This window comes from Colius striatus, chromosome 15 (genome assembly GCF_028858725.1).
Source record: "Colius striatus isolate bColStr4 chromosome 15, bColStr4.1.hap1, whole genome shotgun sequence".
In the NCBI taxonomy this organism is placed as follows: Eukaryota; Metazoa; Chordata; class Aves; order Coliiformes; family Coliidae; genus Colius; species Colius striatus.
The window spans coordinates 5,350,624-5,367,201 of NC_084773.1; positions in this window are offsets into that span (position 1 = coordinate 5,350,624).

A 16,578-nucleotide genomic window follows, 5' to 3' on the forward strand; every position below is an offset into this window, starting at 1 on the left:
AAGTGTGGCAAAAGTGGAAGCAGTTCAGGAAGGTGGTTAAAGGAAGAAACACACCACCTTCATAGTAACAGGTTAGAAGAGAATCACCTCACACAAATATCACTATGAAATGCCATGATTATGGCACCTAAACTTAATTGGATGATGTCCTGTCTCTGTAGGATACTCCCTCCCCTGACCGAGGGAAATGCAAGGCAAATGCCTCATCAGCCCCAGGGACTGTTTAGCATTGCTCCTCCTGGTCAATGGCAGCACAGAAGAGTTAAAGGCAGGACACCAAGGTTAGTGTAGTTCCTAATTTGGATAGGTTTTTCTCAGAGCATTACACCACATTAGTTCACTTCCTCAAGTGGATTTCCTCTCCAGAGTCTGGCGCTACTGCCTTGAATACAGATTTCAGCATCACACAAACATCCCTTCCTCCTCTTCCCTCACTGTTCAGCTATATTTAAATCCAACCTTAGGGCAGCAAACAGCACAGACTGCAGATTCTCTTGCATTCAGATCTTAAAAAGAAGTGTCATTATCCATAGTCCTAGACAGAGAAGTGGACATTGAAACTATATTCACTTTAGTAGCTGGACCGTTCTGCTCAGCTAGGCACTCAGCTCTCTATTATAAAGCCTGTAAAAGCCCCTGGCCAGACCTGACAAGCGAAAGATGGGAACAATCCCACTGCCTGTAGCCTTCTTCGTTTTATTAATCCATCTTCTAATGCCATCTGCTCTTTCTTTTTGATTTGCTGCATGCTCAGGATGAGACTGCAAGCAGTGAACTCTGCATGGGAGGCCCTCCACATCCCAAATAACCCAGATTTGTCTCTTCAGATATTTCTAAATGAGTGGTACAGAGCATGATGCTGTGGCACTGGTTTTAATGGACATATTTCAAGAGCAGGCTCACATCACTTGAACCTGAATGAAGCCACAGTGATGTGCCAAGGTTCTGTCCTGCCATATGGAAGGGTATTTGTGAACCTCTCATAGCTGACTTTCAGAGAAGGCAGCAAAGTCCAGTCCCTTGGGTGTTGGAATTCTGCAAAGCAGCATTGGGCTCCTAATGCCTTGTGGATGATAGCAGCCTGTGCTTAACCTTTTCCTTCATGGCAGCAAGAAGGCAAACATGCTGCACCTGCACAGAGGAGGAGAGGAACGGCTGGTAGAAGGACAGGACAGGAGGTGGTGTGTGTATCAAAGTTGTACCAACATCCTAAATGAGCCACAAGTGAGGAATGTAACTTCTGGAATAAAGACCTTTCATGATTCAGTGCAGGGACTTTATTCTTTTAATGGAAAACACTCTTGTCAATCATGAATAGGAGCATTCAGGGAAACTCTGGCCGGGTTTTTCAATATATCTTGTGCAACACCATCCAAACTCAATGCGTTTCTGCAATCTGAATGTATGAAAACACTCTTTGGGATTCACATCCTTCACCTTTCATTGCTTACTGTCAGACTGAAGTTAAGGCAACAAAAGCTGAACAGATACAAGAACCTCTCTGCAATGACCCCCATCACTGGCACAAGTAAGTGGAGAGACTGAGACTCAGCTTGAGAGAGGTGCTGACCCTGTGATTCTGACAAGATACACAGCTCTGTATTTTTGAGGAAAAAGGACTCTGATTAGAAACAGTGCCTTGAAATTTCTTTCAACACTGCTATCTGTGCTAACTAGCAAATGCCATTCAGCAAATACTATTCTGATTGGAGAAGTGTGCTTGGGCTGCTCCATGGATGTCTGCTTTTCCATCCAAAGGAACGTGGGGTTTGACACCCACTGTTTGCTTTTACAAGCTCTCAAGCCTGCAGAGCAGCTCTTGTGCTGTTGGTTCATACAGAAGATGTGGCAGTGGCACAAGGTAAAAAGACACAGCAAACATTTTCCAAATTTCCATTATTCTGAGGGCACTGCCATTCTGGAATGTCCATAACTGAGGCAGATTCTCAATATGACTTACAGGAATACACAAACTCTTGAGCACTCAATGTTCTAAGCTCAAACACCTTGCAAAAACACCTAGAAAGTTTCAATACTGAACATGCATTCAGGGCAAAACTTGCAAGTTGACAACTACCCATTTCTCAGTACTCTCTGAGTCCACTGCTCTGGTTTGGAGTAGACAATAACAAAAAGGGAAGGCAAATGAGAGTTGAGCCCTTTGTTTCTGTTACTGCTGAATAATGACAGGGAACTGCTGGAGAGAGGCCAGTGCAGGGACACCAAGATGCTCAGGGGACTGGAGCATCTTCCTTATGAGGAAAGGCTGTGAGATCTGGGGCTGTTCAGCCTGGAGAAGAGGAGACTGAGGGGGATCTCATTAATATTTACAAATATCTAAATGGTGAATGTCAGGAGGTTGGGGCAGCACTTTTTTCTGTTGTATCTGGTGACAGGACAAGAGGTAATGGGAAGAAGCTGGAACACAAAAAGTTCCATTTAAACACAAGGAAAAACTCTTTCAGTGCTAAGGTGAGGGAGCCCTGGCACAGGCTGCCCAGGGAGGGTGTGGAGGCTCCTTCTCTGGAGCTGGTCTTCAAAACCAGCCTGGACACGTTCCTGTGTGACCTGATCTAAGTGGAGCTGCTTTGGCAGGGAGGTTGGACTGGATGATCTCTAAAGGTCCTTTCCAACCCCTGCCATTCTAAGATTCTGTGATTCCATGAAAGTAGGCTTCTTCAAAATGCCTCTGTATTGCTCAGGCAAATGTCCTAAGACAGCTTGGAACAGGCATTGTTCGGACAGTTGAGGACAGCATTTTTGTCTCTACAGAGTATTAACACTCTAACCTCCTTTTTCAAATACTGCAGAAAAAGAAAAATGAACAAAAATCCCCTTTTCCTGCAGACTACGGATTTGGGTCTTGCAGAATTCAACCACAGCTTTTCACTTCTGGAAACCAGACAGGAATTCAGACATCACATCAACCTTCAGCTGATGAAACAGTCTTAGCTTATTGCACCTGTTTACTAGAAACTTTTTCTATCAGTTTTCTAAATCCTCAAATACAGTTTTGGCAACTTCTTGTCTTCATTTATAGTAGGTAAGACCGGGATTCAACCCTATGTCTCTGGATCTATCAGGTCAAATGGGGAGAAACATCCCCCAAAGTCAATAGCAACTGCAGGTCACATATCCCCGAGGCTTGTTTCTTATCACACCACTTCTGTGCACCAAAAGGAGAATATAAAACCAAGGTACCAAATCAGCATGTGCACAGGACAGTTAACTTCACTGTACATAGAACAAATGGGGCAAAGATATTGAAAAAGAGCATGCTAAGAGCTCAGGCCTCTGTGTAAGGACTACAGGTATCCAGCTAGGCTGCAGAGGAGGAGTAAGGTTGCTGGTCTTGCCAACTATTAGATCACATTGGTGTCAGTCCTTCATGATTTCCTCTCTTCTTAACAAAACTCCCTGCTGCCGATCCCACGATCACTTGAAAATGCAGGGCCGGAATGCTTTAGTGAGTTGAAGTCAACAAAAGCTGGCCTCTTTGGAAAGACATATGGGTTCTCACATCATGGGGTAAGAGCCTCCTCCTCTGGGAAATGCAATTTTTATATTAACTTTATCCCTTCAATGCACAGACTCCATCGATTAACGGCAACTTTCCAACGCTCTGCTTAGCTTCACTGCCAAGTCAGGATCCTGCTGGGAGACAAATAGCTAAAGTCTATGAGTAAGAGAAAAAATGCTGCACAGAAAAGCAAACTCAGCAGAGCTACACCATAGATATTGGGGCAAAATTCAAAGCAGCAGCAGATATTTTTTTCCTCAGATAGGCAATAATACTCCTGCAGCTTTCTCCCTCACGTGGCCTGATGCTGTCTGTGTGCACAGCCGGAAGGAATGGTCTGTCTTTGCCCTAAATGCTCATGTCTGATTAAGGGCTGAAAAAAGATATTTGCTCTGCTTGCCCTACTATCCCTTCTTTCATCCCTCATGTTTTTTTCCAGTTGGATCTTCTATTTATTGTTTGCTTCTTGCATTCTTCACCCCAATTCCAAAGAACTGCTGTTTCTGGAAATGCATTTCTGTGTACCACCATTAAGGGCTGAAGTTCTTGTTTTAGCTGGTTGGTTTTTGCTTCTCTATTTACATTTTCCTCTCTTTTTCTAGCCTGAAAAGTTCAGCTTGTCCTATAGGTGAGTGTTCCTCAGTTCTGACCTGAGATAACAGTTTTTTCAAAACACTTCCAAGAAATTACTTCATTTTCTCTTAATCCAAAAATTTACCGACAGGATTTGAAGCTTGTTACAAACCAACGAGCTGGGTTGTGAAAGGATCCTAGCACCTCCTCTGACAAAGGCAGCTCTGCTATAACCTTTGCTAACCTTCCTTCTACAATTTCATGCCAGAAGGCTCTCTTGGGAAGTCTCCAGCAAAACTGGAGGCATTCTCAAAACATACCCTAAAATACATCCTAGTCTTTTACAAACAAGGAATTAGGGACAGAGAGACAAAGCCACGCTACTATGGCCACAACAAATGGCAGCAACTGGGAAGTGGAGAGAGAAGATTTAGCACGGAGTCCTACTGTGCAAGTTTTGGTTCTAAAAGATGCGTGAAAAGACTCTAAACTTAGTCAATTTGGTGAAGTGTCTGTTCTTAAACACTCGATACAGCCAAAGCTGGATGGCTGCACAGCTCAGCTGTCCTGAAACTCACCATCTCCTACAGCTGACTTGTAACTCAGCTATCGATTTAATTATGGCTGCTGATTGCTGTTTCCATCTCCTGCTGCAACTTGCTCTCCTGCCTACTTCTGGGTCAGGTTGTCTATAGCATCAACATGCATAAAATAAAATGAGACTGTGCCAGAGGATTAATTTCCTCTCCCTTTGCTACTGCAGGCTCCTCAGACTTCTTTGCAAAGCTCCTGTGGTTTCCATTTCTCCCTTCAAGAGACTGCCCCAGAATCTCCCTCATCTAGTGGTTGAAAATCTAATTTCCAGGCTAAGTTTATTAATAGCAAATTTGTACCAATTTGTCCTTGTGCTAGCATTGATCTTTATTATAAAAGACTTTTTCTTCCCCTCTAGTATTTACTTTGCAATGAAGTGTTTACAGAGAGCCACCACATTCCTCTCCCAGTCTTTGTTTTGCTAGGCAAAACAAACTCATCTCTTTTCCTTTTCTCTCATCTGCTAAGCTTTCTGTCCCTTACTCATTCTCCTAGCCCTGTTCTGCACCTGCTCCTGGGCAAGTACATTTTTGTGACAGAACTGTACGCAGTGTTCTTGGCACCCTTGCATGTGAGTTTTAAACCTCCCTATCTGCAGCAGGACTGTTTCCTTGAAACTATCCTACAACCATATCAGCCCTGACACTTCGCTACCACATGTTCCTAATGTTATCAAAGCTCCTCTGCTGCCTGCAGGAGCCTCCTCAGCACTCAGCTCATTCCCTCCTCCTCCACTCCCCCTGCCAGCCTCCCCCCACCCCGTGCACATCCTTCCCACCCAGCTGAGAACACACACAGCCTGAAGCCGGTGCTGAATCCTGGGCTCTCTGCACTCCTGCAGGAGTTTGCACACACTGCAGGTACCAGTGCACTGCCCTGCTCCTTGGCTTTACAACAAACTCCCCCCAGAGACTCCCCTGACTCTACACCTCCTGGGCCTCCTTCCTGTGTTTGTAGGCTCTTCTGAACACCACTGACTCTCTGGCTTCCAACTCAGGATCTTCTATGGCTCAGTCAGTGGTGACAAAAGAATAGAGCCTCCCCTAGGTCCTCAAACCTTAGACCTCTGTCCTATTCAGAATTACACAGCCAGACCTTGCAAGCTCTAAAATGCAACCAAACAGCTCTTTGAGAATGGCCAAGTACATCCACACTGACCTTTCCCTGATGCCATGAACAATAGGAACATCTTTTCCTAACATGGGCCAGCTCTCCTCAGGCTTCCCTGCTATTGAAACACCACTTAGCTGCTCGTGGGCAAAATTCCTGCTGAATTCATTACACTGGGGTTTCCCTGTCATCCATGTAGCTATGATGTCTCCCAGATGACAGCCTTTTGCCCAGCCTTTCAAAGATCCAGCATAAACCCAGCCAGGGCAAAAATGGCATACCAAATATTGTTTGAGAACAAAGCAGTTTCATATTTGCATGAAGAATCAATTTGGACATGGCTAAATGCAGGTCTTTGCCCAGGGAATAAAGAATTCTTCCTCTTTCCAACCCTCAATATAATTCTGTGAATTGGGACAAGCAGGGATATCTGTTGCCTCGTGGAAATAAAACTGAGCACACCCATGGGAACTTGTCCAGTGCTGTTTCAGTGGCCTGCTTCCAGAAACTGCCCTCATACCCTGTTATTCACTCATGCACTGCTCCCACATCCTTGCAGTAGTCATGGCCTTAAGGTCACACAGCTTGTTCTACACTCACTCAAAAACTCTTACCCTTTTATTCTCTACATTCACAACAAAGCTTTCAGCATCTTTATTTCTACCTTCTGGAAAGCTCAGCCTTCTCTGTTATGTGTTTCTTTCACTGACACTATGAAGATAATGAAAGTCTTTACAAAACCAGTGGAGTGGGGTGAACATGGCAGCTCTGTCTTGCTAAGAGCAGACCAGTTTCAGCAGCACACTGCTGACTTGTGCTTCTCTGCTGGGATACTTGACACCTGAAAACTATCAATGCTTGCATTGTGTGCCAACTCCCATGAAAATATCCACTTATAAATCTCACTGCCCCTGCAGTCCTTTCCCGTGCCACAGCTCAGATCTGCTCCTCCACAGTGGGTGCTATTCCCAAACTGAACATGTTTGCTTAAAACAAAAAAGCAAGCTGCTTCTATGGTGTGTTTGTTTTCTTTTAACTCTATGGTGTAATAGCTGCATGGATTTAAGACTGCAAAACTCTTCACCTGTGTTGTGAGCCACACTGGGATCTGGTTCCTCCAACTGTGGCTTCTCACCCATGTCTGCAGTGATGACTTCTGAAAGGGTACCACAGAAAGGCCTCCCTCTATGTGAGCAGCAACAGCCCAGCCACTAGTCATCAAATCTCAATGCAAAGGAAATTTGCAATGCATGCAAATCTCATGCCAGGAAAGGCAGCTTTGGCTATTATTAATTTTGCAGCCTTCCAGTCATGCAAGCTACCCTCCTTGCTCAGGCTCTCCCAGGTTTCATTGGAACACATTTGTGCGCTCATTTGGACAGCCTCTTGTAAAAGAGAAATGGGCAGGACATTTGCCATGTCCTTCACTTGGAGGGAGGCCTCTGGGGATGAGGTCCAGCAGTGAGAGCACAGCCCTTTCCCCATGTAGGGGGCAGGAAAGCCAGCAGCTGTTTGAACAGCATGCTCCTGCCTCAGGATAAGGAGAATCCTTTCATACCTGCCATGGTACATTGCAAGCAGTACAAAAGCAGTGAAGGAGCCAAAGAAGGGCAGCTTGTGCAATGGAGGAATTTTTAGGGCTTTCACTATGGAGACTTGAGTTTAAGTCCTAGTGAGAGATGTTTAAATCTTCCCTAGTCACAATGCTAAGGAGTGTAACAAAAAGTGCCTTTGCTGGGACAGAAATCCAGTGAGTAGAAATGCACCATCAAAACATCCTCCAAGGAAGAACTTATTTTAAGGACAGATTTATTGTTTTCAATTAGATTCTGAAAGAGTATTGATTTTGCTAAAAGTTCCTGCCAAAGCTACTTGGAACAGCTTTGTTTCTGGCAGTTCAGAAGCTCTGTTTCAGAACTTCCAAATGGTACCTATTTTATCTTAAAGGTTGTTCTCCCACATGCATCGTTATTATCTTGCCCTGACATGACAGAAGTAGTGAAAGATTTTATTACTTTTTAGATCATTAAGATGAATCACTACTTACTACAGAATGAAATGTGACTTGCTTTTCTAGATGAAGGCATTCCTGGGTGCTGTAATGGCAGTGCCAGACTTTCATTACATTGCAAACAAGGGACTCCTTGTTCTAGAGAATAAGACGTTTCGGTCATATTAAGCAGCAGCTCCTCTTATCGATCAAACAAAAAGGCCCAAAGTGGTAAGTAACTACTGCTTTCTTATATAACATCCATACTGTGACCTACTCCATGTCTTAGCAAATCAGCAGTGTGCATAAGCAGTACAACTTGAACCAGAGAGAACTCAAAACAAAAATTCAGAAATCCCAGAGCAAAACGTTTCTGTTCCTAAAGCTCTGAATGTGGGACACGGTGTCCTTATAGGAAACTGGGAACAGAGATTTTTTCATTCTGATTAAAGAGGGGGAAAAAACCAAACAAACAAGCTTTACAGAGTCAGAACTTCCCAGGAAATGGCAATTCTGAGTTAGGCTGATGCATGTTAATTCTGAGAAGCCTAAGCAGGGATTTTTTGCTAGGGACGAAGTCCAAGAGGATCAGGATGGAGGGAATTCTGCAGGGATCCACAGCACAAACAGCGAGGTTATGGGAGGTCAGGCACAGCTGGGGCTGAGAGCACTCCAGGCCTGAGAAGAGCTTTGGTGGAGGCGTAAGCCACTGCCAGATTAGAGGAGCAAGGAAAAAGGGGATTGCCTCCACTCTTCTGCCCACTGTCTAGAGAAAAGCAGCAGGTCAGACCTTGAGAGGGAGAAGTGTGTGTACCTCCCACCTCCTGCGTGGGAGGTACAGCAGTATCCACAAACGGATGCTCAAGGCTGTACTGGCAAGTGCCCACACCCTCTAGAAGAGTGCTCGGGAAAAGGCGAACGATCAGCAGCGGAACGGTGCCTCTCTCCTTGCTTTCCCAGACTCTGCATGAGCAGAGGAAGGTGTCAGCAAGCACCAGCAGCTGCAAAGATGGGATTTCAAGCAGTCATTTTGTGATCAGGACACCAGCAGCAGGCTACAAGGCATTCATCCAGACACATTCGTCTTTTAATTTTTGTGCTGATGACTTACGAACTTTCATGCTCATGACCTACTCTGGCCTTAATCCTGGCCCTACTTAGTAACAAAATTACTTACATCATTTAATTTAGCAATTAATACTTCACTAATTTCATTCTAGTTTCCAGCTTTCACAAGTTTCAAAGGCCACCTCTCCAAAGACAAAACTTTCGCTCTCAAAGTGTTTAAGCTGCTTCTTTCCCACATAGGCAGTGACGGATGGAAAAGCCAAAATAAACTAATAACTAACTATCTTCATACTCTTGGCTTTATTTCTGGTCAGTAGGACACACAATGAAGCCCTGAAGCAGAACAGATGATATATTTGCTGGGTTTATGGAACTTAGCATGGAGGTCATTGCACAATTCAGCATCTGTGTCATGTGGATGTGAGCGCGTGCACGCTGCCGAGGTGGGAAACGTGACACTGAACAAAGGGCTACTGTCTGCTGACATAAAGGAGACAAAACAACTCACTGACCTGGAAGTTAAAGTACAAAATCTACTTTCAGCCTGAGTGCTCGCTGCCCATACACATTAAATGAAGAAGCCTTGTTTGAGAGAAGTATGATCTTAATCTGCTCTTTCCAAGCAGAGAGGGCACAATGCCAGGACCATGGCCCCTACCCCAGCCAACACCATCAGCAGCAAAATCACATGAAGGGTAAGGCAAAACAAAACTCCCCCTTAAATTAGGATTGTTCTGTCACAAGCTTGCTCTAAATTGTCTAGCTTAAAGAAATGTATTCATGCAAGCCAACAATATTGGCAGGGGGAGAATCACACAACACCGTACCAGCAGAGGAATAGATTACTGAAGGCTTAGAAAGAGATGGAGGAACCTGTGAGAAAAGCTTCTAAGCACTGTGACAGCACAAACACACCACAAACTGCAAAGGCTCAGGGAAGCAAGCTCAAAGGCAAAAGGAATGGCGAGAAGGGAACTCCCAGGTAAGGAGCAGAGCAATATGGAAAAGGAGAACAGGTCTGTCAGCTTAACAGCCTCCAGTCCCTGGAAAGGCTTAAATCAATGGCTGGATGCTTGTTTCACAGAATACAAATACCACGTTATCACCAGATGAGACAACTTCAACCCAACTGGAGCCAGTGGGATGACCCCACTGAGGTCAACAGAGTTGTAACAGCTTACTTTGGATTTACAGCTGGAACATCAAAGCATTACACAAACCTCAGTAATTAATCATCAGCCAAACACCAGGCCAGGGATTTTGTTATAATTCAAGGCTTTTTCAACAACCCAAGCAACTGTGTTCACAATCTAGACAGTCTTGGATGAACACTTCAGATAAACAGCAAGGATTTTGATGGCAGAGGCCACTGCTCTACCATGGCTGGGTACTGCAGGTCTCACAGCAGCTCAGGCTGCCAGGTGAGGACTCCACTGCAGCAAGCACTGTGCTATCAGGCTGATGGACAAGCCCCACTGTGCTCATGCTAGAGCTTATGGACCAAACATAGGAAACAAGCTAAGCATCACAAAAGGAAAAAGAAGCTGGGGAGCTAAATCTCTAGGCAGCAGCTTACACAAAGTGGAAATGAAAACCTCTCATGAAAGAATTGTTGAAGAAGACATCCCACTAGAAGCAGAGTTCTGCTTCCCTTACACCTAACTGTGCAGCTAGTGTTTAAAGAAACTCAGGCAAGTGGCACCTTTGTGACACATTCTGAGCAGTGCTCTGCTCTCCATCACCAAGGCTCCTCAGAGTCCTGTGCCCTCCCACTCTTACTTGCCTGTGGTCCACCAGAAAGCCATCCTCACAGCAGAAGGGGCTCCATTCACCCTCTGAAGCACAGACATTGAGCAGAGGGGTTCAGAGTTTCTCCTGTATACAACTTGTACCTTTTGCAGACTCACCCCACATATGTACTTACCATTTTAGAGTGGCAAACCAGGAATGTGGCAGCACAGGCCATCTCTCCTAAACCTCAGCTTCATTTTAACAAACCTTTTCTCAAGAACCTTGTCTTCTCTAGATAAACATTTAATGGTTTCTTCCTATCCTCCTCCATCACATCTGTCAGTTGTGTACATCCAGGTCCTGAAGTGTTTAGTAATGGCTGTGTCAGTAACACAGGCTGAAAATTACTCTCATGTTGTGTCTCAAGACTGAGGCTCTTGAAACTGAACATTTCTTTGGTCACATTCTCCCATCCTTTCTTCATGCAAAGAGGAAGGAACAAGAAAAACTGTTCTTCTTGTACCATCATCCTCCCAAGTGCCAGCTGGGATGTCTATACTACTTAAAGAACCAGTAAAGGGAAAAATAAGTACAGCTAGAGCTAGGATGCCAAAACTGCCATTAAGAGCACTTGAGCTCTTCCTCTGACTCTGCTGTGGTTTTTCCTCTGCTGTGTCTCAGTTTCTGGCTACAACTGTTGGCCTCACATACTTAGAAGGCAAACTCTTCTTTGACATGCTGCAAATTCCAGCCTGGGAACTGAGAATCCCTGCAATGTCTCCTGATGCTCCCTCCCACAGACAGGACTATCTCAGAGCATCCCAGCCACCACAAAGAAAGGACAAGGCCTGAGAAGCAAGCTGAACACAGAGCAAGTATTTAATGGGGTCATGGCCCCTTCCTCCCCAAGCTGCAGTTTGTTCCCATGCAATTGTTCTAAGGTTTTCTACAAGGCCTTGATCGTGTAGCCACCACCATCATCCTAATACTGGGGGGGAACTGCAACTAAACTGACACATTGATGCCTGCTCTGCCCAAAGTGTTAGGATGAGCACGAGGCACACACGAGTGACCATTCAGGTCTGCTGGTGAAGAGAGAAGGTGAAGCAGATCTTTAGGCCTAGAAGCCACCACAAAGCTACAGCTCTGACATCAATCACTCAAAGAAGACAAACCATGAAGACCACATGTGGCAGCACTTCTCTCCACCTGTCTGCAACAGCAACATATTTGATGCTCAAGCACTGCAGAAGCACCAGTTGCTTTTGTGACCAGGCTGCCCTTTCTCAGCACCCTGCAGCAGGCTGGCTTGGCTGTCTGCCATGCTCTCAGCACACTTAGAGATGTGTTTGCTGCAGAGAACCTAGTGCTAATACTTAGGCTTACTCCCCCATCCTTTGGTTTTGCGTTGACAGCACTGGAAATCAGCAAAACAAATGTGATTTATAACATTGCAGCAGGGTGGTGTGCTCTGAAACCAAGAAGCAGATGAGGTGGTTTCCATAAAAGTTGCCTCATTCTTTGCTCTTTCTGGATGTAATTGAAGAAGTGGTTGCCATAGGACAGCCACAGTCCTTTCTGAAGTAACTGAACACCCCATGTCCTCTATATGACACACTTACAATGGCCTGTAAGATAGCAAAAGGATGTTATTCCAACCATAACAGCAGGGAACAGAATAAGCAATAATACACAATAATCCACCCGAGGTCAGGCCTGGAGTTTGTCACACAGCAGGGATCTGAATCCAGGTTTGGTGAATTCCAGTACAGGATGGACCCACTGGCAAGGTCACAGCATATGCAGCATTGAATTTCCCAAAGGAAGCAAAGTAGAATGACAGCTTACTTGTCTCTGACCTAGCAACAGAAGATGAAGAAGAGAGTGCGTGTCACATCTGCCTTTGGGTGCTGCTGGAACTACTCAGGCCTTGCTTGTGAGCAGGAAGTGCTGCAAACAGGTTCCCCTTTCCTTGTCATCCTAAACCACTCTGTCCTCACAGGGAAATCCACAAGCAGTTGGCTCAAGAGCATATTGCTTGATTTTGCAAAATCTCCAGTGCCTCTGCACACACCATATTACTCCAAAGGCCTGATCCCAGGCTCCAGCACCAAAGGAAAACCATCGTGGTGTTCAGCTCAGAACACACGCAGGTTAGCATGATCACCTCTTAGTACCAGCATGTTCCATCATCTGCCTCATTCCTTCTACCTGGGGGGGGGCTGTCACATAACACTTATGTAACCTCTCTGGAGGGGATCAAAAACCTCAAGTACCATGAACAGGTAACTCAGTAAACTGGTTGTACTTTATTCTGCCCTCAGAAGGCTGTTCTGCCAGACCCATTGTGTCAGACCAAAGAGTCCAGGGACAGACAGCTCAGATAGGTCAGCATCCCACACAATACTGTCTCCAGCTTGCAGACACACTTACAAAAGCCTACCCCAAGCCCTTGGGAAGAGTTCAAATGCAGGTTCTGAACCCTGGGCATGTCAGCCTAAGTCTGTCTGGCACAAACAATGTGCCATAGCTGCACAGCAGGGGAAAGCTGGGTAGGGGTCTGATTTGGCAACTCAGGCACACTAGAGAACATCCTTAAGGCTACAGAAACTTCCACTACCTGTCCCAACTGCAGCAGCTGAATGCAGAGCAGGCCATGGCCACCGCTGCAGAGCTGCAGGATGGGAGCATGTAAAGAACTCCTGCCTTTACCAAGGATTGAAGGGACTGTGCTGAGATCTGTAAGCAGTTGCCAGGCAAAAGAAACAGAGAAGGACTGTGACATGACCCTCCACAGGGAGGAACATTTGACCCTTAAAACATATCAAAACACCTATGGAAGAAGAAATAGTTTGGAAACTGAATAAAGTCTGTCTTGGTATCTCATCTTGACTGTGAGACACAAGCTTTCTCTTACTGGGTATTTGTCTCTCTGGATGTAACCTAGAGTAGAAATAGTAGTTTATTAAAACTTAAAATACAGCTTTTGGAAACTTGCCCAGACAAAATAAAAGTTAATGCAAGTTTTGGCTTGGTCTTCACTGTTTGGGAAATGACTCCTCCTCTCTAATGAGATGAGCTGTAGCAGCTCTCCTATTCCACTCACCACATGTACAAATGTCACCTGCAACACTCCTGGAGCACATCACCCTTCAGCACACCTCGTCCTCCCTTCCATCTCACAAGCAGGAAGGGAAGGATGTGCAAGTAGCCTACAGAAACAACACAATGTTGGTGTTTTTTTCCCCCTCAGAAATGAAGCCTGTGGAAACACAGCAACAGACTAACACATGGAAGCTGCTCTAAGGAGTGAGTCAGCTTTCTCCAGCTCAGGACAGGAGAAGCACTCGCCTTCCACAGCAGCAAGGAACACTGGGCACTAAGGATAACTTCTGGCAGATAGAACTGAGCAGCAGAACAGACTGGATGCAAAATTCCTTATCAGCATTAGAAGCCTTTGAGATCAGGCTGGGCAAACATTTGTCAGGAATGATGTAAGTCAAGTTGATTCTTACATGGACTGGAATATTGGGCTAGATGACTGTCAAATTCCTTTCCAATCCATTTTGATGTATGGCCCTGCATCAAGGAACTGAGTGCAGGTCAGTCATCCACACACATTCAGTCACTTGCATCCCCAGAGAATTTCTGTGCCCTCGTCCATAGAGTGGAGTCATTCTGTGGGTGTCAGTTCCTCAGCTGGAAGGGAATCTCATCCCTATGAGACCACAGCCTTGGCTGAGAGCACTGCAGAGATAAACACATTTATTTGACTCTCTCAGGTCCCTGAGAAAATCCCATTCACCCCATGTCTTGGGTGGAAGACTAAAAAGACAGATAGTTCTTGCACTTCAGGGTAATTACATGGAAACTACACCAGAACAAGAATGGTACTCTAGTTCTCTCCTCCAGCACACTAAAGATTGTCCCAAATCATGGACTAATGCAGCCCTAGGAGGGCTTCAAGCCTCAGATTAATAAGATGAGATGCAACCCCAGTCCTGTATCACAAGCTGCAAGTCCCCTTCCAGCTCCCCCACGTAAGCCTCACATCAGGGTCATTCCTCCTGGCACAGGAATGGAGGTTAAAGCTCCCTTTTGCAGCTGTGCCCAGTGAAGCCCAGTCCCGAATGGAGTTCTCTGCCTGGGGCTGCACCTTGCCATGCTCTCCAGCCAGGGGGAAGCCTGAGGCAGTGCTGTTCTCCAGCACAGGCACAGCCAAGCTGGGACCACAGCACCATCTGCAGGGCTGTGCCAAAGGCCGAGCTCCTACCAGCTCCTCCTCAGGAAAGGCCAGCCTCATCCTAGATCTCACACCTGGTAACCCTCCAAAACACAGACGTGAGCAGACACACAACCACACTCTTCAAGGTCCTAGAGGCAAACAAAGCCCCTCGCTGGAAGCATCACTTCAGGAAACAAATTACCATTTTGATACAGTCCCAAAGATTCATTAAGTTCCCAGAAAATGACATGTATGTCAGAGAGTGGATTATGTAAGATGCCAAGCGAAGCATCAGCCTCCCGTGGCTCCAGGGAGCAGCTCTGCCTCTGCAGAGAGCTCACGTGCCCGGCCCGTGGCTGACGTCAGCCCCTGCTCCTGCTCGCAGGCAGCAAAGAGCAGGCAGATGCGGCCCAGTGCTCCGGCAAAGGCGCTGCCAGGGCCCCCCGTGCCTTAAACCCACCATCTCCAGCAGGCTCTGCAGTGCTTCCAGACCAAAAGGAGCCTGGGCCAGCGTGCGTGAAGCACTGCAGGACACGCTGTACTGCACCAGCACGTTCCCTCAGATGTGAATCTGACAAATCCAGCCTCTTGGGAGGAAGCACAGTTTTTCTCAGTTCTTGCCTTGATGAGGTCAGCAGCACTGGGTGAGTTTTCCAAGGCATATAACCACTACACAATATACACACACAGCAGTGCAGGCATTTTTATTATCACTTGAGCTATAAATAAAGGAATTTTAACACTAATCCTACCAGATTAGAGCGTCTCTCAGAGAAAGTGTCCTCCTCAGAGCTCAGACAAGTGATTGATGCTTCCACCAGCACTCACAGAGGGACATCTAACCCTAGCCTGCTGCAGGGAACCAGCACACCCCTTGAAGAATGCAATATGATGCCATTGAACGCTCTCATAAGCCAGTAAACCACTCAGCTTTTAAAGTATGCTGCAGAAGTGAGCTGTGCATGGTGCTGTCTCCTACAAACCCACAGTTAACACCCAGATTAAACCCACAAACTCATTTTTGTACATTTTAGTTTTAAACAAAGTCTGACAAATTGAACTTAAAAAAAGACCCTAAATTACTACTTCAGAAAACAACCTAATAAACAAAATCCCAACAAAGTGACACCTCTTTGACTGTCATTTGTACTCACAGCTCTAGCAGGTAAAAATGCCAGGAGTCAGCTGTGCTGGAATCTATTTCCAAACCTAGGATCAAGTGCACCATAAGTGAACTTTTTTTAGTTCTCTCCTTCCCTAGATTTCCTCTACCATGTTTAAAAAGAGCAGGTAATACAGTCCAGAGAGGGATTGTAACTTCAAATAGAGGACATGAGACCTGACAAAGCAGTGGGAAGGATGAATGCAGGGAGGGGGACAATGGTGTGAAAAGCCAGAATGGGAACAGAGCTACAAGAGCCCAAGAGGTGGAAAAGGATCCAAATGCAGACCTACAGAGAGTGCTTGGGTACCTGTGCAAAAACAAGGCCAATGTCAGGAGGCAGTGATGAAAGAATGGAGAATGTGAGTGTAGGAGAGGTAGAGGGGAAAGGGACTAGATATACTAGAGCTCATGTAAAGCCCTCAACCTGCTGCAGCCTTCCCAACAGAGTTTACTGCTGTATGTCCTACCTAAGGTTTCTGACTACACATTGCCAGTTCAGCCAGGACAGAGAAACTGGTAGCACCTATCTGGCACATACAGACTGCCAGGTCACTGCTTGGACACTTTTACCCTTACTGACTGCTCACCTTCAGTGGCCCAGC